The sequence below is a fragment of the Tenrec ecaudatus genome, chromosome X, assembly GCF_050624435.1.
Source record: "Tenrec ecaudatus isolate mTenEca1 chromosome X, mTenEca1.hap1, whole genome shotgun sequence".
In the NCBI taxonomy this organism is placed as follows: domain Eukaryota; kingdom Metazoa; phylum Chordata; class Mammalia; order Afrosoricida; family Tenrecidae; genus Tenrec; species Tenrec ecaudatus.
Genome location: NC_134548.1, coordinates 28,257,558 through 28,285,372, shown reverse-complemented (window position 1 = coordinate 28,285,372; position 27,815 = coordinate 28,257,558).

Here is a 27,815-nt window from a genome sequence, read left to right as displayed (position 1 = left end):
AGGGTAGAAATGCCTCCATGAGCTCTCAAGATTGTAACTCTTATGGAGTAAAAAGCCCCTTCTATCTCCATCAGAGAGGCTGGTGGTTTCAAACTGCTGACATGGCAATTATCAGCCCAACACATAACCACTACAAAATAAGTATTAGTGACCTTATTTTCCATTAACTAAGAGTGTAAGTATCTTGGCCAAATATCTATAGAGAATAATGGCAGAGCCATGATTAAAGCTTTCTTCAATGTATGTGCATTGCAATATTGTAGACAAGGGGAAAAAAAACCAACGTAGAAGCAAGTCAAGGGAGATGGAGGAAGGAGCTGGGAGTCAAGGGGCATTTATGCAGGTCTAGACAAAGACATGTACATGCAAATATATATATGAGGATGGGGAAATTGATCCATGTGTCTATATTTATAGGTTAAGTATTAAGGTGGCGGAAGGACCTTGGGCCTCTACTCAAGCACTCCCTCAATGCATGAATACTTTCTTTTATTAAATTTGCACTCTATGATGCTCACTCTCCCGACACAACTGCTGAAGCCAAAGTGGGTGAACAAGTAAATGTGGTGAAGAAAACTGATGATGCCCGGCTATCAAAAGAGATAGTGACTTGGATCTTAAAGGCTTGAAGATAAACAAGCAGCCATCTAGCTCAGAGGCAACAAAGTCCACATGGAAGAACACACCAGCCTATGTGATCGAGTGGTCCCGAAGGGATCAGTTGTCAGGAATCAAAGAACAAAAAATCATATCATTGGCTGCACACCTCCATGATAGGATCGCTGAAGACAAATGGGTGAATAAGCAAATGTGGTGAAGAAAGCTGAGGGTGCCCGGCTATCAAAAAAGATAGTGTCTGGGGTCTTCAAGGCTTGAAGGTGAATAAGTGGCCATCTAGTTCAGAAGCAAAAAAGCCCACATGGAAGAAGCACACCAGCCAGTGCGATCACGAGGTGGCAAAGGGACCAGGTATAAGGCATCATGCAAAAAAAAAATAGATATATGTGTATATGTATATATATGTGTGAATGAAGGGGGAAGTGCAGAGTGGAGACCCAAGGCCCAAGTGTCGGCCAATGGAGATTACCTCATAGAGGGGTTTAGGAGAGGAGATGGGTCAGTCAGGGTGTGAGGTAGTACCGATGAAGAACAGCTTTCCCCCAGATCCTGGATGCTTCCTCCCCACAACTACCATGATCTGAATTCTACCTTGCAGGGCTGGATAGGGCAGAGGTTGTACACTGGTACATATGAGGGCTGGAGGCACAGGGAATCCAGGGTGGATGATACCTTCAGGACCAAGGGTGTGAGGGACGATGCTGGGAGAGTGGAGGGTGAGTGGGTTGGAAAGGGGGAACTGATTACAAGGATCCACATGTGACCTCCTCCCTGGGAGATGGACGGCAGAGAAGAGGGGGAAGGGAGACACCGGATAGGGCAAGATATGACAAAATAACGATGTATAAATTACCAAGGGCACATGAGGGAGGGGGGAGAGGGGAGGGAGGGGAAAAAAGAGGACCTGATGCAAAGGGCTTAAGTGGAGAGCAAATGCTTTGAGAATGATTGGGGCAGGGAATGTATGGATGTGCTTTATACAATTGATGTATGTATATGTATGGATTGTGATGAGTTGTTTGAGCCCCTAATAAAATGTTTTAAAAAAAACCCAATGTAGAAGCAATTCAGCTGTAAGAATGAATGAATAGGATGAAGTCATAGGGGAACTATGTACAATGCAACATGTATACATATTTGTGAGCCACAAAGATTAACAAAGCAAAAAGCAGACCTTTTTTTTTCTTCCTGGCAAAGGGCACTGAACTAGGTGATGAAGGGCACATTGTTCAATGGGCTTGAGCATTACATGAGCAAAATGTTTTACTTATATGTTATGTGGACGTCATTGGACTACATCTGTTTGGAAAAGCAGAGAGAATGACTTGGGTAGCTTTTCCAAAGGGACGTTTTCTACCTCACAGAAGGCAGGCATAGGAAATAGGAATCTGCATTTGCAGAAATCCCTTCTAGGCAATTTTGATAAGATAATTTTAATGGCTTCCATTTTTAAAGTGCCATGGTCTACCAAGAGAACAAGGAGCAGGTCTCTCTTGGAAGAAGTAAAGCCATCATGCTCCTCAGAGGCAAGGGTGGTCAGACCTTGTCTCACATTGGCCATGTTATCGTGGGCAGTACCTCTTTTTGAAAGGAGAGGGGCAGCAAAGAAGAGGAAGGCCTTTGACAAGCCAGACTGACATTGTGGCTACAACAGTGGGGTCAAACGGAACACCCATGGTGAGAATGGGGCAGGACCAGACAGTGTTTCGTTCTGCAGTGCATGGGGACACTGTGAATCTGAAGCCATTCTAAGGCACCCAAGAACAACATAAATGACAACAGTATGAAAATAATTTGCAAAGAGGGTTAAAAATGCAGGCCCACAAACACGCTTGCTTCCCCAGGGCACATATTCCCAAAATGCAGCGATGTCATTCACATGGCATGCTAGATGAATGTTAGCCTGGGAAGTCACACCATGGGCACGCTGCCCAGCTGGAGTCAGCATCCTTGCTGGTACCGTGAGAGATGAGAAAACGAACATGTCCTCAGTGCCTACCCTCTGCCCCTAGTGCGCTGGGTGCCATATGTATATCCTTCACAGGATAGATAGGAAGTAGGGGTAGATAGGAAGATAAATAGATGGATAGGGAGATTAAGCAACATCCTTTTTAGACATGTAGAAAATTCCATCCAGAGTAACATTTCCCATATTGTACCTCAAACCAAATTCCCTGCCATCAAGTCAATTCTGACTCACGACAACCCACAAAGGCACGGTCGATTTGTCCATGTGTGTTTCTGAGCTGGTAGCTGTTAACGGGAGTAGAACACCCTGTCTTTCTCCCCGCTGGAGCAGCAGGTGGTTTCAAATGGCTGACCTCCTAGTTAGCAGCCCAAGGAGTACCCGCTTTGCCTCTCGCTAGCAATCACTCCTGAATTCGTTCAATTATTTAGAGTGAGTTAAGGTTTACCACTTGTCGGAGGGTGAGCCCTGCTTGTGGGACGTGGGAGTCCATTTTAGTACAGGTTTATAGCCTTGGAAACCCTGGGGGAATTTTTACTCTGTCCTCCAAGTGGTATGCATTGCAATTCACCCAATAGTGATGGGTTTGGTTTGGGGATATGTCACCTGTCACTGAGAGAACTAAAACTAAATCAGATTGAAGAAAAAAGTATTGATGCAGCAATAAATTAGGGAAAAGCCTGCCTACTACTCTGCATAGTATTGACTCTCCTATATTTTAGATAGGCTGAAGAAGTCACCAATGGTCAAGCGATACCTCATATTACACTAAAACCAGTGAAATTTTTTTTAAAAGGATTTAAATGCATTTCTTTCTCAGTATCTTCTCATCATTAAAATTATATATTTTCCAGTAAGGACTAAGATAGTCATCAAAGAGCATTGACATGTTTTAGACACAAAATTTGAATGAGAAAATACTGTATGCAGACCCCTTGATAAAGAAAACAAGAGAGGGCCCTGTACTTTTGATGTAAAACACCAAACAACCTACTTATAAATTAGGACAACCTTGTAAGTGGTGTAATAAAAAGTCACAAGACCATTAAAATGCTCGCTTCACTAAAAGCCTCACTGATCCACAATGGTCACTCTTCTTTGTCTGCCTGGGAGAAAATTTTGTCATGTTCTGTACTTATTCTTGATATTATGAAGTACACACAACAGAACATTATCTCCTGAAGACACATATCGCCATGGGCTTTTGGTTGCTTTTAAAGATGGATAAAGATTTTTTTATTTGAAATAGAATTGGCAAAGGTTGTGCTTAACCACTTCTCTGAATGGCTTAGCAAAAATTAGAAAAGGGAAATAAGACATTTCATTCATGAATCCAAAGGGCACGATCATAAGGATCAAGGAAATACTATATATATGCATGTATAAACTGAGTTTTTCAGCACATTTTATGCAGTTTTGTAATGAAATTAGGTGCCTCGGCTGATATGTGGGTCGGATTATACTCGAGTAGGTATGGAACACCTCTGTTTTACTTTCCTAGACCTTGTGGGTTACATATTGGACTGCTAGTCACAAGCCCAACAGTTTGAAATAGCAAGCCTTTCCTCGGGGAAAAGATGAGGCTTTCTACTGCTATAAGTAATTACAGCCTCAGAAACCCATCTAATAGAGTCGCTATCAACTCTATGGCAGTGAGTGAGATGTTATATATGACTACATTTTTCTAAAAAGTGAGAGTTGCTTAAATAAGTATCTATGCTAATTACTTATATGATGGTAAGTAAAAATGTATCCCTGCAGGATCACAGACCTCTTCATTAAGCAAATAGATCAAAAGGTAAAATTAGTATTGCTTCACACATCCTCCATTGACATCTACGCATTTCTGAAGGCAGTGCTTCCTCCTCTAACCCTTCCTTCCCTGAGGAATTGTACAAAACAGCACGCTTGGCATGACCGAGGGGATCAAATCATGTTCCTTCAAAATGTTCTTTGAGTTTTGAGAACAATATGAAGGGGTCTGATCGAGTGTCCAGACCGAGATCTCTCCATGAATGAGCAGGTGCTTTATTGTGATTGGAGGGGGGTGGATTCCACCTCAGTACAACTTTCCTGAAGTTTCTTACCAATGCAGTTTTCAATTTTCTTCAGATTTTCTATTAAAAGCCCACGTGATCATCCTGTGTCATTAATAAAATCTGTGAAGATTACCCATTTGAGTTCCTCCAAAAAGTATGCCATTACCTCCTAAACTGAACTCTCTTGGAAGATCCCCTCAGAAGTCAGTTTTGAATTGCCTTTTGTCTTCTTTTTCTTTTTGGCCCCCTAAAGAGACTAAGACAAGCGATCTACTGAGGTAACTTACCTGCAGCCTTTCACTGATCACAGAGCTGTGTCTAAACGCTTTGGTTGGAATAAACACAGAAATACATTTTGATTTCCCCTCCTACTATAGAATAAGATGCAGTTTCCACTCTCGAGGTGCTCACATTATATTGTCAAAGACACACAGATCATCTCTTATCTTGAGAAATGCTGGGGGCTTCAATAGGGGTTGTGGGCTAGCTAATGAGACACATCTAAAGGGAAAGGATATGAGGATTTGGGGGAGTCTTGTCTCTAAGACTTTTCTTAGGAGGTAATGCTTCCATTCAGTGTAGAAAAACATGGTGGTATTAGCAAAGTGAGAGTAGCAAAGAGGGCACAAAACACAGTGAGAACGATTATTATGAAGGATAATAGTAAAACACTAAGTCAAAATGAGAACAGAAAGGTCTAGCCACTAGAATGTTCACTACCCTAAAGCAATATAGTTTGGGGTTGCTGAAGTGTCCCCAAGCATCTAGAAATATACCCAGGATACAGTAGTCATTTGCAGCAACAGTGAATTACTCAATGTGACCTTCTAGCCACAGTCTCTGTAACGCCCTTCTATTGACCTATTCCTGCATGGGTCTGCAAAAGACAGTGGGGGAAGAGACAGATTAGTTTTACTTTTGAATAACTATGTACAGGATACATTGTGGTTGTTATTCTGCTGGATGCAAATTAAAATAAGCCCTCTTAGAAGACAGATGAGCGATTTCACTACAAGAAGACTGCCTCATGATCATGAGATCCCTTAGAACCTTCTGGATCCAGAAGACAGCTGTGACATCAGAGGAGCATCAGCAGAACCAGGTGCCAGAGCAGGAAACAGAGTCATGAACTTCCCTTGCCACAGAGCAAGTAAAAGCTAAATACTTTGAGGCAGGAGGTCAGTTTGTGGAAATGGTTACCTCTGGGCACTTAATTCAGGAAGCTCCTTTCTGTGACCTACAAAGCTTGAGCTGAATGCCTTCACACTGAGGCTTACAGTGGAGTGGCATGCCCTTTGGGTATTTATTGGCAGTATTGAAATTACTTTTTAGCATGTCCTGACTGAACCATGGTACCTTGAGTGTTTCTCATCTGCACTGTAACCTTTCAACTCCCTTAATGAATTCTCAGTCATGGCTATTTTCTGTGAGTTCTGTGTGGCCGTTACAAGGGATTATAGAATCTAGATGAAAAAAGTAGAGAATGCTGTTTGAGATAGAAAATAATTCGATAAATGTTTAATAATTTAGTGCATCCACAACAAGGTGCTTGTAGTTTATCACTAAAACAACAAAAGATTCATTGTTTATTATGAAAGTAATGAACAGAAAGCTAACTGAATGGTACTTTGATCCAAACAACTAATCTATCATCATTGTAACAAAATTCTAGGTCTGATCCAGGCTAGAACTATAAGACCAAGGATCTTTAAGTAAAATATATTCAAATATATTCAAAGCTATTGGACTAGCAGTTCGACTCTTAAGAGAAATGAAGATGTGCATCTATAGCCACATAAACACTGTATATGAAAGTTTATGGCAGTACATTCATAACGAAAAAAATGGGAACCCCCAAATGAAAATCCACAACAGGTTAATAAGTGTGTGTCTCTATGAACATATACATATCCCCCCAAAAAGGAATGAATATTGGTAAAAGTTTCTATAGACATAAAACTCAAAATATTATGTTAAGTGAAAGAAGACAGGCACTAAAATGGCATACTGCATGATTTCATATCTTTGAAATATCCACCATAGGTAAATCAATGTGGGCAGCAATTAAATTAATGATGACCAAGCATTGGCATGGAAGGAGACAGTGTGGTGGAGATGGGGGAGAGGAAGACGATGGTGGAATGGCTGCTAAAAGCTTTGATGCTTCTTTCAGGATAGACAATAAGTTCTAAAATTGGACTGGGGTACTGACTGCATAACTGTGTGAATGTAGTACAACATTTGAATTGTACACTTTAAATCAGGCAATTGTATGGTAGGTGAATTATATCAAAGGAAGATTGAATTGGTAAATCGGTTACACAAGGACCACTTATAGTGTGAAAGAGCTAGGATGTCCCTTGGAGGACAAAGGTGCACCTGACCCAAGCCATGCAATTTGTAATCACCTAACACAGGGTTAGGCAATGATTACCCCAGGTGGTACCTACCTCCTAGTGTTTGTTGAAAGGTTGCTTGGACATAGGCAGAGACACAATAGTTATTTATTATTGATGGAACAACAAATTGAATCTGTATCTCCCAGAGTTTACTATTTTCACACTTAAGATGATAATTTTGCTAATATTTAAGGGTTACCCCTACTGGTACTAGACAAAGAAGACCTTTTGCTATATTGGTTGCAATTGAAACTCCAAATGAAGGATAACAATTAGGACACAAATTGTATAGGATAGTCTGATGGCCATAAAATACAGTCGCATGCATTGTTAATCTGGATATCTACCCAGTTAATACAGATAACATTTAGATGCCCATGGGAATATATCAAGAAATAAGTGGTAATTTATGTCAAATACTAGACATTAGAAATGCAATGCCATATCAGAACCACTGGAAATAATATCCCTCTTTTGCATATCACATAAGCAACTGTGTCTAAAATTAAAATAAGTCTTCAAATGTTCTAAAGAAAGCTTCCCAACATCCGTTTTTTTATTTCTCTAGGAAAAAAAAGAGTTCGATGTTCTGCTATTCCCCAATTGCAGATGCATAAAGCAATCACTTTAGAAAATGAACACTTTGTTAAATATATAGCTGGTGCCTTCTCATTTAGACTAATCTATGCTGGCTCAGCTTAACAAATGCATTGTCAGTCCCTCTCTTGCTAAGCACACCCAGCAAATTTCACAATGGCCAGCATCCTAATAAAGCAATATATATATATATATATCCAAATATTAACCTTTTTATGGAAAGGAAATAACAGGGGAAAATTAAAAAGAGAGAAAGATGTAATAAAGGTGCATTCCCATTAACAGCAAGGCACCTGAACATCAACGTGGTTACTTATTTCCTCACTTGCAGATTAATGACAGTGTTTAGCCCTTGATATTGACAAGGACATAATACATCTTGACAAATGATTAAAGTGGCAGCAGTAGAGCTTATTTCTTGGTAGTGTCAACTGCCCTTCCTTTGACATAAAGGGAAAAGCTTATATCAGCTGTAATTTTTCAGACATCCTTCCATGAGGCTCTCTTTCAGCGTTATAAATTGAGTGTGATAAATGGGTTATGCTAACAAGTGTGGGTTACAGTTACCAGTTTACTTGAGATTGCACTTGATTTCTAAACAAGAAGAATGTTGACAACATTATATATTAAAAGCAATAGTTGTTAAATATTCCCATAATGCCTAAAGCTTTGTAGTAAGAGGTAAAAGGTAATCAAGTACATTTTGTTACACTTGCTTAAGCGAGATTGTTAAAATAAAGTATAGTTCAATAAGGAAGTAGTCAAAGAGATGCAGTTTTGTGTCCAACAAAAACAACAGCAAACACACAAACACACACATGCACACACACACACAAACCCAAAATGCACTGCAGTCAAGTCAATCCTGACTCACTGAGAGCCTATAGGATTGGGTAGAACCCTCCCCATGGATTTCCAAGACTGAAGCTCTTTGTCAGACTAGAAAGTTTCCTCATGCTGGCACCAAGCCTCTGGCTGGTGGTTTCGAAGTGCTGTCCTTATAGTTAGCAGCCCAATGTGTGACCACTATACCATCCAAAGTCCAAGCCCTTGACACAAACTTTTCATTTCATTTAAAAGTGTGATTTCTTTTTTTAATATCCTGAAGCCTCTTTATTCCTTTTCCAATGTATTTTCTTCTTTCAAACCATTTATATATGGTATCCCTCATCAATTTTCTTTTTTTTAAAACATTTTATTAGGGGCTCATACAACTCATCACAACCATGCATATACATACATCAATTGTATAAAGCACATCTGTACATTTTTTGCCCTAATCATTTTCTTTATTTTTTCTTTTTTTTACATTTTATTAGGGACTCATACAACTCTTATCTTAATCCACACATATGCATACATCAATTGTATAAAGCACATCCATACATTCTTTGTCCTAATCAATCTCAAAGCATTTGCTCTCCACTTAAGCCCTCTACATCAGGTCCTCTTTTTTTCCCCTCCCTTCCCGCTCTCCCCTCCCTCATGAGCCCTTGATAATTTACAGATTGTTATTTTGTCATATCTTTCCCTATCCGGATTCTCCCTTCTCCCCCTTCTCGGCCATCCATCTTCCAGGGAGGAGGTCACATGTGGATCCTTTTAATCAGTTCCCCCTTTCCAACCCACTCAACCTCCACTCTCAAAAGTGTGATTTCTAAGCCCATTGCACACGATGACTCTAACAATACACAATAAGAGGTGGGCTGTTTTCGGTGTCATTGTGACACCTTTGCAGTTCAAGGTTATTTAGACAATATTTGGAGCTAAATGAGAAATATCTTATCAGTGTTCTATCTCCTGAGTCATTCAATTCTGAATTAAAAATAGTATATTGTCTGGTACACATTATAACTTGTGTTCAAGCAATTGCTCTAGCAAGTAAGATGTCTACGTATGCACCAATCACATTGAACTTTCAGCATCTCAACTGTGAAGTTCCAGTCTGAATGAGGAGTACACATATCCAGGTCATATGGGAGCATATAGACAGGATACAGAAGATATCCAACGGTTAGGAAGGAAGATATATCATAAATTCTGACACATGGAAGTATAAGAAGTTTCCTTGAGAATGGAGATCGTCCATAGGGGAGCAGTAGTGGGAGAGAAGGGCCGAGTTCTGGGGCAAGGACAGTGGGAGTGGCGGTCGGGGTCAAGAACACTCAGAAATTACTGAGGGAGAGGCAGATGAAATGCAGAAAGGAACAGGATATCAAACTCTGAAAAAAGTCCAAAATAGATTTTGAGAAATAAAGAAAGGGGTGTTCAAACAACCATCATCTGAGCAGAAGGCCAAGGACGATGAAGATTTGTAAAATCTTACTCGCTCGATACTGAGGAGACTGCGGCATTTCAAAAGGAACTTCATGAAAATTATGGGCAAATGTTTAAGAAGCCATCATGTGCTGAAAAAATAGAATGAAGAGGTGCAGATGTCATTCAGAAATGCTCTATCCTGAAAGGAGGGAAAGGAAAAATAAAGACATACAAGAAAACCCGGTTCTAATGAAGGCTGTTTAATCTGCATAATCAAATGTCCTGCTTTTAGTAAAATTTAAGGAAAACCACAGATAAAATAGATAGCAAAATTTGAAAGAATGAAGACTCATGGCAGGGCATAAAGAAGAATCAAGAGATGACAGCAGGGAAGGGGAAAAGAAGGGATCTCCATGAGAGAAATGGTTGTGGCTTTAAGTGTGCTTAAATGGTGAGTAATTAATCGGTGTGAAATAGCAGTTTGCACAGCTTTTGTAACAAGTAACTAGTGAACTTGTATTTCTATTACTTAGAGATTTACCAGGAATAAAGAAGGGGGTGGATAAGACAGGCAGCTGCCACATTATTAAAAATGTGAATGTCCTCAACTTATAATATGTCTCTCGCAGATTTGACACTACTAAAAGCCCAGTTTTTCTCAGTAAATTCCATTCAGAAATACTCACACATCAATGTAATCACTCAATAAATAGAAATATAAAATATGAAGAAAGATAGAATTTAAATGAGATGATCTCATAGCTAACTAAATGATGCAAACTAATCAAAAACTCAGGTCCACTTGATTTACACTTTCGCAAGATAATTGAAAGCTCATTAAACAGGATTGCTGAGTAAAATCATACAAAATTCTTACCTAGGAGAACAGTTATTGGGCCGAAGAAGAGAGAAACCTATCTGTTTTTCTTCTGAACCCCTCCTGTATCTCAAGTCCTTCTACATTATTTTCTGTATTTCTTAAAGGAGTCACCCCCATTCATTCACACCTCCTTCTCACCGCCAATGTCAAAAGCCAGCCCTAAAATTCAAGTGAACTGAGCTCTTTTGATGACAAAACCCTATGGATACATTCTAGATTCAGGCTTCTTAATAGCTCTCGCTTGACTTTGAAATAGCTGCTCATTCTGTCTCTTGAAATTCTTCTAGGCGTTTCCTTGAAAACACATCCAATGATTTATTTATTCATTCACACAGCAAATATTTATTTTAAAACTAAAACTTCCCTTAAGTTGCTCCTCATATTTTGAGTTTAAAAATAAGTATTGCATATTTGTGTATGTGCTTCATTCTCCAAATCCTTATACCTTCCTCTCATTTCATAAAAATCTCTAGATTATTCTATCTAATCTATTGTTTTTCATCCTCACCAATGTCAAGAATTTTCAATGGATGGCATGTGCAACATGGAAAAATAATCTCATATGGAATATATATATATAAACTGACCATCTGCATGGCCCACTCCTGTAATGAGAATCACTACATGCAAAGAGAGATGTTGCCAATGAGATATCTCTCAAAAATCCCAATGTTTTGATTACAAAACCCAGTTTTTGTTTATTTTACAAAATTGTTTGAGATCTAAATCACATACCATAGCATCCACCCACTTACATTCAACAATTCACTCGCTTTTAAAGTACCAAAGTCAGCAGTATGGATTCCAGCCACTTTTCATTGAGTGTTCTTTTCACATGGTCAATGTTCCTTTGTTCTTTAAAACTCAGGCTTTAATGACTAAGAAAACTTTTCATGACATACCACGGTGGACACTCCTGAATTCTCCTCCAGTGTGCTTCCAAAATATTTCATGGAGATGTGCATTAGTACATGCATCACAATTTAGGCGATGAGTTATTTGGGATAACAAAATTACAACATAGTCATATTTGATTCACAAGTTCTCTACAGAATTCCTGGAATATGGTGGTCTTCAATATGTATTTGCATATGAATGAATGAATACATTGAGCTGATTCATTGATACAAACCTACTGAGGAATGGTTATTGACAATCTTTCAATAGTACCTAGATATATTATTGGAGACTCAAATGGTCAATGAGACAATAATTTCTGGGGGGAAATATTGAACAATGAAGGTGGAAATTTGGATATTTGAGTATGGTGCTAAACTTTAATAGAACAATTTTAATCCAAGTGTAGATAATGATGAATTGCAGATGATGTATGGGAAATTGTACTGAGGACTGACATTAGATGAATGTTAAGATTCAAAGACTTTCATGAAATTGAAAATTTAGAGTTTTATTATGAAAAAATAAATTAATATCCACGTAGTTTCAGGCATATTTGAACTAAGAAATTGGAATGTAATAAAAGACAAATACAATGATTGATTTGGACAGTGATTAGAAGCATTTTGTATGTAATATTGATTATATTATTCAATAGTTTATACATTATGCCAGATAGCCATTTTTTGAAGTGTCCACAAATATTTGATCTCATTCAGTCCACTGGCCAGATTGTTGTCTTCCATATTTCATGGTAAAAATAAGTGAATTCTTCCAGCATTGCATCGATTTGTGAAAATATCTCAGTTGGCATTTCTTCAATTCCTGGGACTTTGGTTTTTGTTTGTTCATTTTTCTGTTTGGCTACTACATGTGTTCAGTATAGCATGGACTTCTTCCTTCAGCACCATTGGTTGTTGATGACATGGTACATCCTGAAATGCCTAACATGGACCAATTATTTTGGATAGAGTGGTTCTGGATTCCTTACATCTTCTTTTGATGTTTTCTTCATCACAGAATGTTTTCCCCATACTGGTATTGTTGAATGCCATCAACTCAAAGCAGCTATATGTAGAGCGTAATAAAATGATGCTCAGTCCTGTACTATCTTCACAATTGCTGTGTGAGTCAGTGTTGTGGCCACTGTGCTAGTCAATTATATTGACTGTTTTCCACTTTTTTTTTCTTTTTTCTGTCACTCCATTTGACCAAGCATGATGTCCTTTTCCAGGTACTGGTCCCTTCTGATAATACATCGAGAGTACATGTTCTGCCCATTTAGTTAAGTCACTGCTGTCTTTACACATTTTACTATTAAAATTATTTTGTCTTCTCAAGTCACTCTATGAATTCTCCTGTTCACTTGCTTTACTTCATCAGTTATTCCTCTCACTGCACCTTTCACTGTGTTCAAAAACAAATTGCCAGAGCCTCTTAGGGCCTCCATTTTGTTCTTTTATATCTTTTCTATGGTGTCCAATGACCTTTGGATTTCTTCAGGTGTGATGTGTTGCTGTAAGTTCATCACTCTTCTGGTCCTTGATCGTTAGTGCTCAATGTGTCCCATCTGGTCTTCATATGCTCTAGAAATTCAGGAGGGGTGTATTCAAAGTCTTACTTGGGCTTTCATGGAATTGATAGGTATAAATATTCCAAATATATTTTTAAAAGCAGCAACGCTGTGTGAAAACTACATTTCAGCAAATATTCGCTAATGTCCATTATTTGCATGTAGTAGTAGTTAGACATTTCTAATGGAATCAGATTCTCTTTGAAATTTTGTTATTTTACTTAGACTTAGATCTTTTCCTCTTCATGGACCTAAGATTCCTTCCCTGCAGCATGACTAAGCTGACACACTAGGGAATTCTAACAAAGCCTTCAAGCTTGGCTTTGCAAATGCCTGTCGCAATGGAAAATACAGCAGAGGTATTAAAACCTCATAAAAAGAAAGTCCCTTGTTGCTATGGTAATATCCACTTTCAAACACTCCAAGAGCGAACTCTCTTCTCGGATTCACTTGGGCCCTGTATTTTTTTATTGATGGTATTCAGATGATTAAAGGTATTAGATAAGTTCCATTTGTTCTAAGCAGAGAAAGACATCACATTTATTTTTGGTCTATTGAAACAGATTGTGACCACATAAATCCACCCTCAATTAAGAAGTTACAATAATCAACCATAAAATTCACTAAAACAAAATGCAGTGCACGTTAGTGGATCATTATTCTCTTGCTGCTAAAAGCCACACTGAATCCTATCATTTCGTCAACACTCAGAGAGCAGAATCATTCTCATGCTATATTTATTTTCAAAATAAAGAATAAATGTGCCATCTTTAATATGAAATATTATCTAGAGTCCCAATTTTTAAAAAATTAAACAAAATACATTTAAATATTTTCTAATTCACCATTACTTACTGCACAATGAACACATTACTCTGAGAGAGATATGTTTCAGATCCCTCTGAGAAATACATATATAAGTGTACCACATATACATGTGTGCATTATTTCACCATTTTAAATGTTCTAAATGGCTAAATGCCAGAGAACTGAATAGAAATCTGTTTAAAATTTGAACTATGTAATAAAGTTACCAAGGGACAGTATAGTAACTCACACATACACACACATTTGAATATTTGATATAAAACCTTAACAGCAAATGACAATTTGACATGATGAAGGAACCAATAAATCCTCCCCGCACAAAATGTACATGTATTCTTTATGTGTATGGTGACATGTAGACTTGTGTGACAAATTCAGCTTACTATGATGTCTACAATGAGAGGTTTAGATTTGAGTTATTTTTGAAGGCATTATTAAGGTGGTTCTACAGTACAATGGGTAATTTTATTTATGATGTTTGATGTTTTACCCATGTATTCTCTTAGGCTATATGTCTAAATATGTTTCATTGAAGAACTGTAACTTATTAATACCATACATATTTAACCATTCCTTCTACTATACGTAATTTATAAACACATTTTATATCATAGCCAAAGTCAGATAATCAGCAGCTCTTCACAAAGAGAATGGGATGCCTTTGTTATGTTCCCTGTGAAGCTTCTAGTATAGACTCTTGGAAATCAGGGTCTATGTTTCAGGGACTGTGATTTGGGCCTTGTTCTAGACCTCAAGGTGGCTAGAAATCATAACAGACTTATGTACAACTGGTTTTTGATTTAACAATGGAAACTAGGCTGTCAAAATTCATTGAATTCAAGAATGGTCTGAATTACAACCCGATGTAAAGACAATAAAAATCTTACCAATTGGATCAATACACAACTAACACGATAAAGAGAGAAAAGATTGAAGTTGTCAAGGGTTTCATCTTGCTTGGATTCACCATCAGTGCTCATGAAAGAAAAAGTCACGGAATCCAAGGACTCATGGCACAGTGCAAATCTGCTGGACAGACCTCTTTAAAGTGTTGAAGAGCAAGGGTATCACTTGGAGTACTAAAGTGCACCTAATGAAAGCCATGGCACTTTCAGTCACTGCTCAGGCATGTGCCAATTGGACAATTAATAAGGAAGTCCAAAGAAGAATGTATGCATTTCTAGTACAGCACTGACAAAGAATATTGGAAATATCAAGAACCACCAGAAGAAAAAATCTGTCTTAGAGGAAGTACAGCCAGAATGCTCTTTAGATGAAAGGATGGGGAAATGTCACAACACATATTTTGAATATATCAGGAGGGGCAGTCACTAGTAAATTGTCAGGAAGAAAGAGAAAGATTGTCAATGGAATGGCTTGAAACCATGACTTCAATAGTAGAAAGCACAATTGTGAGAATGGCAGATGATTTGGCAATGTTTCCTTCTGTTGTGCATAACATCCTTATCAATCCGAGCTGACTTGAAGGCACTTAACAAAAATAAATGAATAGCACTTACCAAAAATCTATCATGCATTATTATCAGTTGTATATATGTCTGATGCCCATTTTCTTTACCCACTAAGTTAAAAAATGCATGAGCATTATATCCCTCCATTCTCTCTCTGTAAATAGCTATAAAACTTTAATTATCATTGTACCAACTTTAGAAATAGTAAAAGCAGAAACCATAAAATGTCTTGGTCTTGTTCCATGATTTTCTTTCAATTATGGCAACTACTATCTACACTCTATTTTCTTCTGCAGATATTGGAGAAAATCAGCGCCCATCCCCTTCATAAAAAAAAGAAAGCATTAGGATTTTCATATACTTGGATCTAGTTTCCAAGATGAGCTTCTTTCTGAAGATAATATGCTTTATCCTTCTTCTGGTGGTGGAGTTGAAGGGCCTTAAAAATACATTGGATAATGCTTCATATTGAAACCCCAGAAATATTTCCCAAATAGACTGTAAGTCCTTTGGTATCAGATTTAATTGTAGTATAAATTATTTCTCATATTCACCTTTAATTTTCTTGTTGAGACTTTTTCTTCTAATAATAAAACTTTTAAATTAATCATCTATAGAATCTGTGATCATTGGAATAGTAACTCTATGGTATAATTCAAATTTCAAACAATTCTATATAATACAATAAGTTTTCTTGAAAATGTTTTTTAAACAGAAGAACGTGGCCAATTTGCAATTTCATGAGCCCTAAGCTACAATGCAATACTAGCCTTTGAGACGGGTGATTTATTTATATTATAACATCATTATCATTTAAAGTTAAAATAATGGCATCCATTAAAATATTTTAGAATTCAGACTTGCTGATGAATATGTACTTCTTGAGAATGATATTACTTTAAATATTCAGGCTTTGTTCTGACTTTGTTGGACCTAGTTAGAATCAAACAAAGCATTTTCTTTAGTGTTCAAAACTCACAGAGCCTTGTGAACAGGTCAAGCCAACTCTAATATCATACATCTGCTCCTGCGGTTGCTCTACTTTTGAGATAAAATGTCATTCAAACAGTATTTTCCCTATTCCCTCACGAATCCTGAGACTATTCAGAAAACTCAAGGGGAGAATGATTACTTATTCATGAAAGCATGGTTTCTTTGGTCATCCTAGATTTGATTGGCATTAGCAGGAACTGTGTCTGACTCCAAAGCTTTAAATATTCATTAGAGCATAAGCATGGCATTTAAATATCTAAGCATTAGATGTTTCAGAGTAATTCTCATTTTGGAATAAATGTAACCTATTTTACACAGATGACCTAGCACCATGACAGAGCAACACAGCTCCGCTTTCACTCTATGGAGCATTACAATCTAGAATATTTGGAATGCTATTAAATCATCCTCCCAGAGGATGATTAGATTATTAACCAGTTTGATATGAAACTTGATAAATAAATAAGAAATGGATCTCTACAATGAGTATACGCATAAGCTATCTTTCGAAAAACTGGTCTTCCTATAATTATATGCATAAATTAAAATTGCGTGACTGAATTAATTTATATGAATCATGAGTAATGTAACCAATCTTGGAAAATCCTTCCCTAAATCAGTACCTGATGGATATATGTGTGAGGTGCATATACACAGACTCACAGACATACCTTTCTTCATACTCTAGGCTTGCTGAAACTTGAACCTCACAGACAAAGCCACATTCAGCTAAAATAAGATAACATGAAATGGAAGTCTGTAGATTTTATTACTGAGTAATAATGATATTTTCCAGATTGTAGGATACCATTCTACAGTAAACCTACACTGAAACTTGATGTTTACTGAGAAAACTCTGTTTGAATTCACAGTTTAAAACATGCAACAAAACAACCTGATATCGCTGAAGAAAAACCGGGTGCATAAGCAAATCTGGTGAAGGAAGCTGATGGTGCCCGGCTATCAAGAGATATATAGTGCCTGGGGTCTTTAAAGGCTTGAAGATAAACAGTAGCCATCTAGCTCAGAAATAACAAATCCCACATGAAAGCAGACCAGCCTGTGTGTTCACTGGCATTCCATGATGCTCACCTTTCCGACAGGATCTCTGAAGACAAAGCGGGTGCATAAGCAAGTATGGTGAAGAAAGCTGATGCGGTCTTAAAGACTTTAAGATAAACAAGCAGGTATCTAGCTGAGAAGCAACAAAGCCCACATGGAAGAAGCACACCAACCCGTGTGATCACGAGTTATCGAAGGGACCAAGTATCAGGCATCAAAGACCAAAAAAATTCATATCATTGAGAATGTGGGACAAGGTGAAATGGGGGCCTAAATCCCATTTGTAGACAACTGAACATCCCTTTAAGAAAGGCCATGGGGAAGAGATGAGCCAGTCAGGGTGCAGTGTAGCAACAGTGAAACATACAACTTTCCTCTAGTTTTTAAATGCTTCCTCCTCCCCCATTATCATGATCCCAATTCTGCCTTACAAATCTGGCTAGACTAGAATATGTACACTGGTACAGATAGGAACTGAAAACAGAGGGAATCCAGGGCAGATGAACCCTTCGGGACCAGTGGTAGGAGTGGTGATACCGGGATGGGGGAGGTAAGATGTGAGGGTAGAAGGGGGGAACTGATGATAAGGATCTACATATAACCCCTCCCTGGGGATGGACAACAGAAAAGTAGGTGAAGGAGATACCTGACAGTTTTAGATATGACAAAATAATAATAGTTTATAAATTATCAAGTGTTCATGAGGGAGGGGAGAGAGGGGAAAAATGAGGACCTGATACCAAGGGCTCAAATAGAAAGTACATTTTTGAGAATGAGGATGGCAACATATGCACAAATATGACTGACAAATTGAATGCATGTATGGATTAGGATAAGAGTTGTATGAGTCCCCAAATAATGATTTTAAAAGAAAAAGAATCTTATTACTTTTGGAGAGACATCACAGTACAGTGAGGAATGGGTTAAGGTAGGAGCAAATTATAAGCAGTGTCTTGTTAAGAGGTAGATATGTTTCCATGCATTTAAAAATAACTCACTATGTATAAATATTACATAGTGATATGTTTTATGTAAACAATGGTTTGAAACATATCATACAGAATATAGAAGCAATAATTGATTCATATTACATTATGTAGTAAAATATAGCATCAAAAAATATATATACTGTGGCAATAGGTTGTTATAATTATTGTCTTCCCTTTGGTATTTTCTCATGAGTATAGCTTCTTCATAAATATATTTTAATAATAAGGGACATTATTAAAAATATATGATAATTTTTTTAAATCCACAGAAAATGTTACATTTCTTAAATGTTACATTTTTATACTCATGGCATTTATGGAAGAGATATATTCTCTAAAACAATATTTGTCTAGACTTAGTTGGCATACAAATATAAATGCCATATATTTTCCATATAAGTTTTGCCTCGTGAATCCACACTGTCAATAATAACCACAATCAATATTATGAATCTCTTTGTCCCTTCCATAAGTTCCTTCGTGGTCCTTTGTAATCTTGCCTTCCCCTCCCACCTCCACTGTCTTCTGGCAACTACTGATCTGTTTTCTGTTGCAATCGCTTTGTTTGCATGGTCTATAATTCGATGTAAATGAAATCAAACATTGTATTTCCTCTCTCTTGTCTGGCATGTTTCACTCAGCCTGGTTATTCTTGCATGTATCAGCAGTTCATTCCTTTGCATCACTGAGTTGTATTGCATTTAATGAATACGCCATAATTTTAAAAAGTCAATTCACCTGTCCACAAACATTGAGGCTATTACAAATAACACTATTGTGCTCATGTGTGTATGACTCTGCCTGGACATATGATTTCATTTGTCATGTGTAAATATGTAGAAGGCTTGGTCATATGGTAGGTGTATTTTTAGTTCTTTAAGAAACTGCTAAATTTGATTTTCCAATGTGCTTGCACTCTTTGTCAGTCCAACCAGTAGTTGCTCCATATAGGCTGTGTGCATCTTTAGTGGTACAGAGCACCCCTTCTTTAAGCCACCTATCCTACGCATATACTCTTATATGCAGTGATATCCATTCTACAAGCACTGGGACATAAGTAAACTTTTCCAAGCAATTATAAAGGTGGATAGTTGTCTTGCCTTCTCTCAGTAGAACACATTATCATGATAAGTAGCATCTACCATTCATCTAAACACTCCTCTCTCTCTCTTTTTCTCTCTCTTCCTCTCAGTCTTCCTCTCCCTCTCTCAGAGATCTTCGCCTGCTGTTCCTACATGGCCACATGCAATTGGAAGATATATGTCCTTCTTCTAGGGCATATCGCATATTGGGAAACTGTAAAAGATGAATCTGGGGGGATAATCTGAAAACAACCAGCATAGTGCTATTGAATTGATCAAAACAACAATGTCATCACTCATTGACATATAAGTAAGATTTATTTAAATGAATATACCCTAGTAAATCCATGTGTTAAATTGTGATCTATTACCAAACTTTCTTTTAGTATCTTAATTTACTGGAACACTAATGTTATGATATGTGAATGAGGTTTTTTACGTTTTCACCTTATTATGAGTATGTGTTTTTAGAACATGAAGGGAAAATATGGGAATCAGAAATATATTGGGAGAGTGATAGTAATACTTTTCATTTGATTATGCCATATTGATTTTAGTAATTAAAAAAAAATTTAATTAACATATCTTCACAAACATACACAAACCAAAAATGGCCCAAAAAGCATGGGACTTTTTCTTTCCCCTCAGCATGTAGTTTTGAAGTAGGACCTACTAAAACAATGTTCAAGCACCTGTCTTACTGCTGGAGGAAGAGTCTATCATGACAACTCTAGAGTCATACAATTGCTTTCTGCAATAGCTTTTATGGACTTTTTACTGGAAAGGTTTACTCTTTTTAAAAGAAGTGATAGAATGTGATGCAAACAACTAATTTTTAAGGCTTTGAGAAAAATACATTTATCCTTACTATGGTTTGATTCGCTAAAATTACCATTGAGAGAGAAAATAACAAATTTCAATCTTATATATTTTGTACTGATATCGTCAGTATTTTATAGATTTGCATCAAAGAATGCAGTGTGTATGTGTAAAACTATGACAGATTATTATTTTAGCGTTTTGTCACATTTGTTTCACAACAATCCTGAATCTTAGCAAGGAAGGGGGTGATGTTTACGATGATGTTCAAATAAAAACAGGCAGGTCAAATCCCCAAAGTCCAAAGCAGAATCATTTCCCCCTGGATTCGGATGCCTAGTGATCTTAGATGACAGAATAGAACGGTCTCAAGAGAATGAGTGGAAATTGACTGTAGGACAACAGTTAGGGGCTCGAGTACACTCTATGAAAACAGACTGCAAGGTTTTTTTCCCCCCATCGAATGGCTGTTGGGTTCCAACTGCTGGACAATATGCGACAAAATTCCGGAACTGATATCAAAGCGTTCAAGAAGAAAGAAAATGTTTGGAAAGGTTGGTGTCAGCAGTTGTACAATTATGCTTGAGCTGATAGAATTATGGATTGTTATAATATCTGTAAGAGCTCCCAGGAAAATTATTTTAAGAGATAAATGGTCCTACGTAAAACATCTACAATAATGAATAATTAAGTAGATCATGTGAGCAAATGTTTCATTTCTGGATTCTTAATTCTGGATGGGTCGTCTATCAAATTATTTAACCAAATAACATCATAATATGTAAGTTAGGTTTCTTCATTATAAATGCAGAGAGTTGAAAATACTGATTAATTGCAGACCTATCATATTCATTCCCATTTCAATACACTACTCATGGCTCTATGTACTAAGTCCTTAACCAAGTTGAAAGTTTCAAATGCAGCCTATCAGACAACATGACTTGTCTCATTTCAGTGTTTCAATAGATCAATAAGACAGTCCATACCTGTCACCAATACAACAGGATTTGACGATAACTTTTCTCTTTATTGTTAGTGTGAGATATTTCAGAACTTTGCCAAAGATTTTAACAAAAATTGGAGGTGTTTGTTAATAATGACTCATGAATTATATCCTTCTGGTATGGAACCATGCAGATTTTTTCAAACAGATAGACAAAGGCAATCCATTTGCTACTAATATTCACTTTACTAAGACTGGGATCACTCTCCTCACTCATTCACTGTCTAAGAAAGTTACTTATCTCCACATCAATTCAGTACAAGATATTGAGTGTGCTTCATGTGTCAACTCCTTTATGTGGTCTACCTAATTTTTAGTATTTTTGGAATCCCTCAAACAACATTTTTTCTTTTCTTCTTTGTTAGAGTTTCTACATCTTGAAAGATGGTAATGCATATTAGTCATAGGCATTTATTAAATCAACTCAACATTACATTAATATAGGGATTTCTTTCAGAATACACAGCTTTGTAATTGGCCCACTTCTCAAATTGATAAATATATGAGTTCTCTGATCTACAATACAGTCACATAAGCATGTAAGTCATCAATTTTCTGTCAGATATATTTTTATTTCCATTAACTGAGCAAAGTAGCATGAACTCAGACTGTGGAACTGCATAGAATTGCTATTGTTCTACAACATGTTGGCCCACATACGCAAACATGTTCAGTAAAATCCCCCCAAAACCCAGATTATACCTGTAACATACCATTTGCCAAGTCTTAGAAGACAGAAAAAACGTTCTCTGTCACCTTGCAGCCACGTCCTATCAAATGCAAGTTCCCAAAACTCTGTTGTTTAAATCTTTCTCACTTGTGACCTGATCACTCCAAGACCTTCTTGCTACAATTCCACCTTCCCTCTCGTGATGTCCCCCTAGCTCTGGTAAATAAAGTCCAAACTCTTCCCTTAATTAAGCAGAGTCCTTTAGCAAGGCCCCATTACTATCACTACCCCCTGCCTCCTTCTCAGCACCAATTACTACATTGATTTCTAGTGCCATTGGTTTCAAATGTATAACTTAATATAAACAAAGTATTTACTGATAATTATAAGTAGCAATAAATTTTCCTCTCATCAAACTTTCTAAAAATTATGTTTGTACGGTATGCCCATGTCAGACCATGTGGATGTAGTTCTGCATCACTGTCATCGGCAAAGTGTGTGGCATCTCAATACTTTATCATCTATTATACCATTGATGTACATGTAAATTGTCTCAGATAACAGGAAGACCAATGCTGCTAAGTGCATTTTTATGATCTTATAATCTCAGAACTACTTTGCAATTAATGTATGTTTGAATATATTTATTCATTCCCATCAGTTTATCTATTTTTTTCTGCTTTTCAGATCACCTTTCTAAATGTCACACCTTCAGTCATATATCAGACAATCAAAAATGAAACAAAACAAAGCATTGGCACTGCGTCCTGTCCAACTTGTAGGAGAGAGTTGAAATGTCCCCTGAGGTTCCTAGCCTGTAGCATTTTTGTAAGGGTAGAAAGCTTCCTCTTTCTCCCATGTAATCTATTAGGATCATATTAAAACTGTGAAAATATAAACATAGCAGAAAGTAGTTACGCTCTTAAGCTATCCAAAGACCACAATTAAAGACAGGGTCATTGTAATTGTAAAAATCAGTAGCTGTGATCAATTTAGAACATCATTATACTTCTGCAGAAGACTTGTCTACACAGACCTCATTCTGCAACTGACTACTTGGGTGAGCTGGAAGTAACTCTTTATTTTCCATGAATCGTATTTGTTTGCCGAGTATCATCTCTAAAGCTCTTTCTACCTCGTATTCTAAAATGTATATTTTCCTTTACAAAATGAGCAAATTGTAGATACCAGGAAGAACTGAAAACGTATTATTGTAAGAGCTTTAAAAAAAAACCTTGGAGTTACAAAGGAATTTACTGAATTATTCTCGTATGTTTGATTTTCCAGAACAGATCATGTCGATTATGCCATGTGAGGCATTGTTCAGAAAAAGAAATTCTCTCCAGGTAAATGAAGAGAACTGTGTGTACCTCATCACAGAAGAATCGAAAGGAAGCTTGGAGTGAGAGCAGAACGGAAGAGACCACGTTAATGTGGCATGCAGCCCCCATGAAAGTCCTTGACAAGCTGAAGAGAGGATGAGCAAAAAAAAAAAAAAGCATGAACAGAACATGTGGAAATCAACTTCTGCAAAAAAGGAATTGAAGCCTATTTATCAAACATTAGGCATGGCCCCGGAGATACTGAAAACTAGGCTCCTTTGCCAGGGGAAGCACAGTCCAGTGGAGAAGACAAACTTGTCAAAAAGGAACTAGAACAAAATGGGACCGTTGCTTTCCAGAAGAGAGATATAATCAATGTCTTTAAAATTAGTTCAGCAGAAGAAATGGCCGACACCTGAGCAGCAGTGTCCAGACACATAACCTGATGGAACAGCATGCTGGATTAGGAATGGAATCACTCTGCTCAGGAACATTCGGAGAGAAAGTTGTTGTGTAGAACAAAAGGAAATCGCAGAGTCCATAGTTCAGACTGGTTCTTTAAAAGGATTCCATTCTGTTCCGCAAACAGCTATTGAATACCTGGGCGTATTGTCAGGGAGATCACCACAGGGATCCAAAAGTAAACCAGGAGCTCAGAATCTCCTGGAAGAGGACCACAAGCATGAAGCAGAAGAAAGATAGCATCATAATATGCCCTGCAACTGTGGGGTTTAAAGGATGAATGAGAGAGACAAAGAATATCCACTTTAACTTGCAAGACAGACACATGGGGTGGAGGGAACCTTCACGTGCTTCACCAAGTCGTGCCTTCCTCTAGTCTGAAGAACAATCTGCCAAATGAAAATGCTAAACTGCATCCGACCCTCCAACTCCCATTATCGAATAGGAAACGTCATTCCCATTGCTTGGTAAAGACCAGGTTTGGGGCACCAGAACTACCTAAAAGACTAATTCTGAAATATTCATGTCACAAACGCAGATTCTTAAACATTTTTAAGAGTAGCATTACCACAGGTTGTCTGGAGGAGCGGACGGCCTCTGTGCAGCTGCGAGAAGTTTGGAACTAGAGGCTCCTCACTTCATCATGGTTGCAAACTGGCCTCGTTTGAATTGCATTTATCAAGACATTACATGCCAGCTGTGAAGAAAGCACTGTGGCTGATCCTATTAAAATATGGATTATCAAAAAATATATGGATGATCGAAATATTATGTTTGAACTGAAGGAATCTGATATGTGGCTACTGTAATAGGGCGAAAACTTTGTGAGTAGTTCAGCAGAAGGCCCTACTCCTTCCAAAGGGGCAAGAGTCAAATTCTCCTGGTTGAATAAGGATTATGCAAAAAAAAATGGACGTTAAAATGTGCCTTGTTGCAAACAGTTGTTAAGCAGGACAGCCAGAATGGATGCCTGTCTTAGCTGAAACAAACAAGGGAAAATGCAGTCTCGTGATCAAACAAGCCACTCGGGTTAAAACACAGGATGTTAGGAAATGAAGAAGCTGGGCCGGCTCCAGACGGAGAAAGGACCTGCATTCTAAAAGAACTCAGAACCTGGACTAGCAGAAGGGGAGAGAGTATTGCAGGAAAGGCAGACGTCTAAAATAGGTCGACAAAGGAATCGTAGATGTGGTTGCCTGGATTAGTATGAAACAAATGCATGGCAAGATTAAGGAAGTTAGGGTTTCGTTTATGGATTAACAATATCCCCCAAAACAGAGAAGAGATTGCAGGGGGGGTGTTGCATGTGTGTGTGCTCAAGAAAGGGAGAGAGCACACGCACAGTGCTTGCGGGTAGGTGGGTTAGGGTGTGGAGAAGAAAGAGAAGGGAATGAAAAACAGTTTAAAACGTGGCTGCCTACGACCCATAGGGCGATTGTCCCTTCATTCTACCCAGCTGCAGCAGACACCTACTTATGAGCAAGTTCTTTTATAGAGTTCTATCAGCCCATTTTCTCCTACACTGCTGAAGAATCAAGGCCACTGGATCTGTAGGGACTCAGGGAGCTCATAAATAACAGTGGTCCTTCATTATGCTGGCTAAATGCCGAAGCTAGAGAGAAGGGTATGGAAAAGTGCAAAATTCTGGGCTTTCACAAAGACGATTTCAACTTACTTTGTGGCAGAGCAGTTCAGACACAAGTTTACACTCTGCTGCTGAATGAAGGCTTCGAAGAGCATGAGCTTTGTCGTCCACAACGTAAATCTCAAGAGCGCTGAAGTCTTCATGTTTCACACACCACAGAAAAGATGCATGATGGCCATTAACCTTCCCCTTAGTTGCCGGTGAAGTAAAAGAGGACCATTCTTTACAGAAACACTAGGGTATCTGTTCAGATAAATATTCCTCTTGCTGAAATGTAGCCGGTCATACGTATTATAACTTTAGTAGCGTCTCTCCAGAAACATGGGAGTAACAATTTTAAATCAATAAGATGGGAATGCAATAATAATAGGGTTATTTTTTCCTCTTTAAGTTTAATGAACTCACATCAAAAAAGTAGGCAGCCATTGCACATTTTGGGGCTAGAAACTTTTAAAAATACAAAGGGTAATAGGATTTATACTAGGTTTATACTTGTTTTTCCTTTAAGTGGTAACTATATTTCATTTCATCCTAACTTATTGCAATATGCAAATGCATTTACAATACCTATTACACAATGATAAAGCTACATTTAACTTATTTTTGTTAAGAGTAGCTCTCAAAGGAAACTGATATGCTCTTAGTTTTCTTAAAAAAATTTTTTTAATCCTCTACGATATATAAGCATTGCATAATAATGCAGCCTAACCACTTGAAAACTTTTGGTCACAAAAATACTAATCCAAATTTTCTGGAAATAATTCATTCCAAGAATTAATTATTTAACAAGTTGATTCTTCCTTTAATTTAACAATAACAGGATCTGGTTTTCATTGTGAAGTTTGAAACAATATTTTAAAGGCAAAAGGACAAGCAGCTGGTGTCTTGTAAATAACAGAGAATTTCTCACTCTTTCTTCCTCCCTCTCTTCCCTTCCTGGCAAACATCAAAGAAGTTAATGCAGGATTCTCATTAGAAAGTTGAGGACAATTTGAGATGACATATTATTGAAAGAAATCAGTAACTGTCAAGTGACCAAAGCTAGCAGAAATAATCCTCCTTTGCAATCCATTTGAATCGAGGAATTGTGTTGAAGTTCACTTTGTCTTTTGGAAGGGTGCCATTCGCCCCCCTCCCCCCGAATAGTCTCGGTTGTTATTTCTCATGCTAGACAGAACAAGCCTGTTCAGAAGTGAAAACTTTAAAAATTAAAAAAAAATAAAGGTAATTCAGCCATCCTGAACTGAGGGAACAAAAATGAACATTGACTCATTTGTGTTTTCTGTCAACTTGCTTCAACAGAACTGGTTTAACTTCCCTAAGTACAACAGACCTCGGAACTCTCAATGGAGCAAGAGCGCTTGGTGAGAGAAACCTTGCCTTGTCGAGCCCAGCTGCACTGAGGGAAAAGGCGCTCTGTCAGCCAGGACAACTTTGCCATTGCAGAGACCAGCTGCTTGAGCCAAACAAAGCACAAACCTTGTAGACTGGTCTGTGTACCATCTGGCCCTCTTCAAGGTCTTGGAGACGCCTTCAAAACTGGCTTTCAAAGGGAATGTTTTCCCTTGCATACCAGGTGTATTTACTACTGTCTAGAAGAAGTCTGGATTGAGGAGGGAGGGACATGGGATCTTGGAAGGGAATCAACATTTTCAGAAATAGAAGAAGGGACTACAAGTTGTTCAGACAACCACAATCTGGGTTTTGCCACCACTTCCTTTCAGCTGAAACACTGGGTACATCTGTAGTTACCCATTGCAAATACAATGCGCGTTCTTGTTTTCTCACTGGGCTCAGTCTCCCCAATTAGCATCTATCTAATTGGCTGCCTAAATTACTAGGACAGCATGCCAACACGATGATTTTCACTTTTCGAAACCACCTAAAGAGTCCATGTTGACCCTGACAAGGGGCAACATTTCAAACAGATATTCTATGCCTTGTGTTCAAAGCCAGCCATTTATGAGGGGGAATCCACAAGTTTCATTCAGCTCTGGAAAAACAACAACAACAACAACAACAACAACTCTAAATGGAAGATCAGCAGCACAACCATGATCAGAGTTGTGTTGCTCAAGATTACTCTGTGAGCAAGTGTGAAATACACCCCAATTCTGTTGATGCGGACTCATGGTGAGAATGTGTGTCACGGTAGAATTCTGCTTCATTGGGTTTTTCATGTTGTTGTTTTTCTGCAGCAAATCACCAGACCTTTCCTTCTAATGGACCCAGAGCTCCGG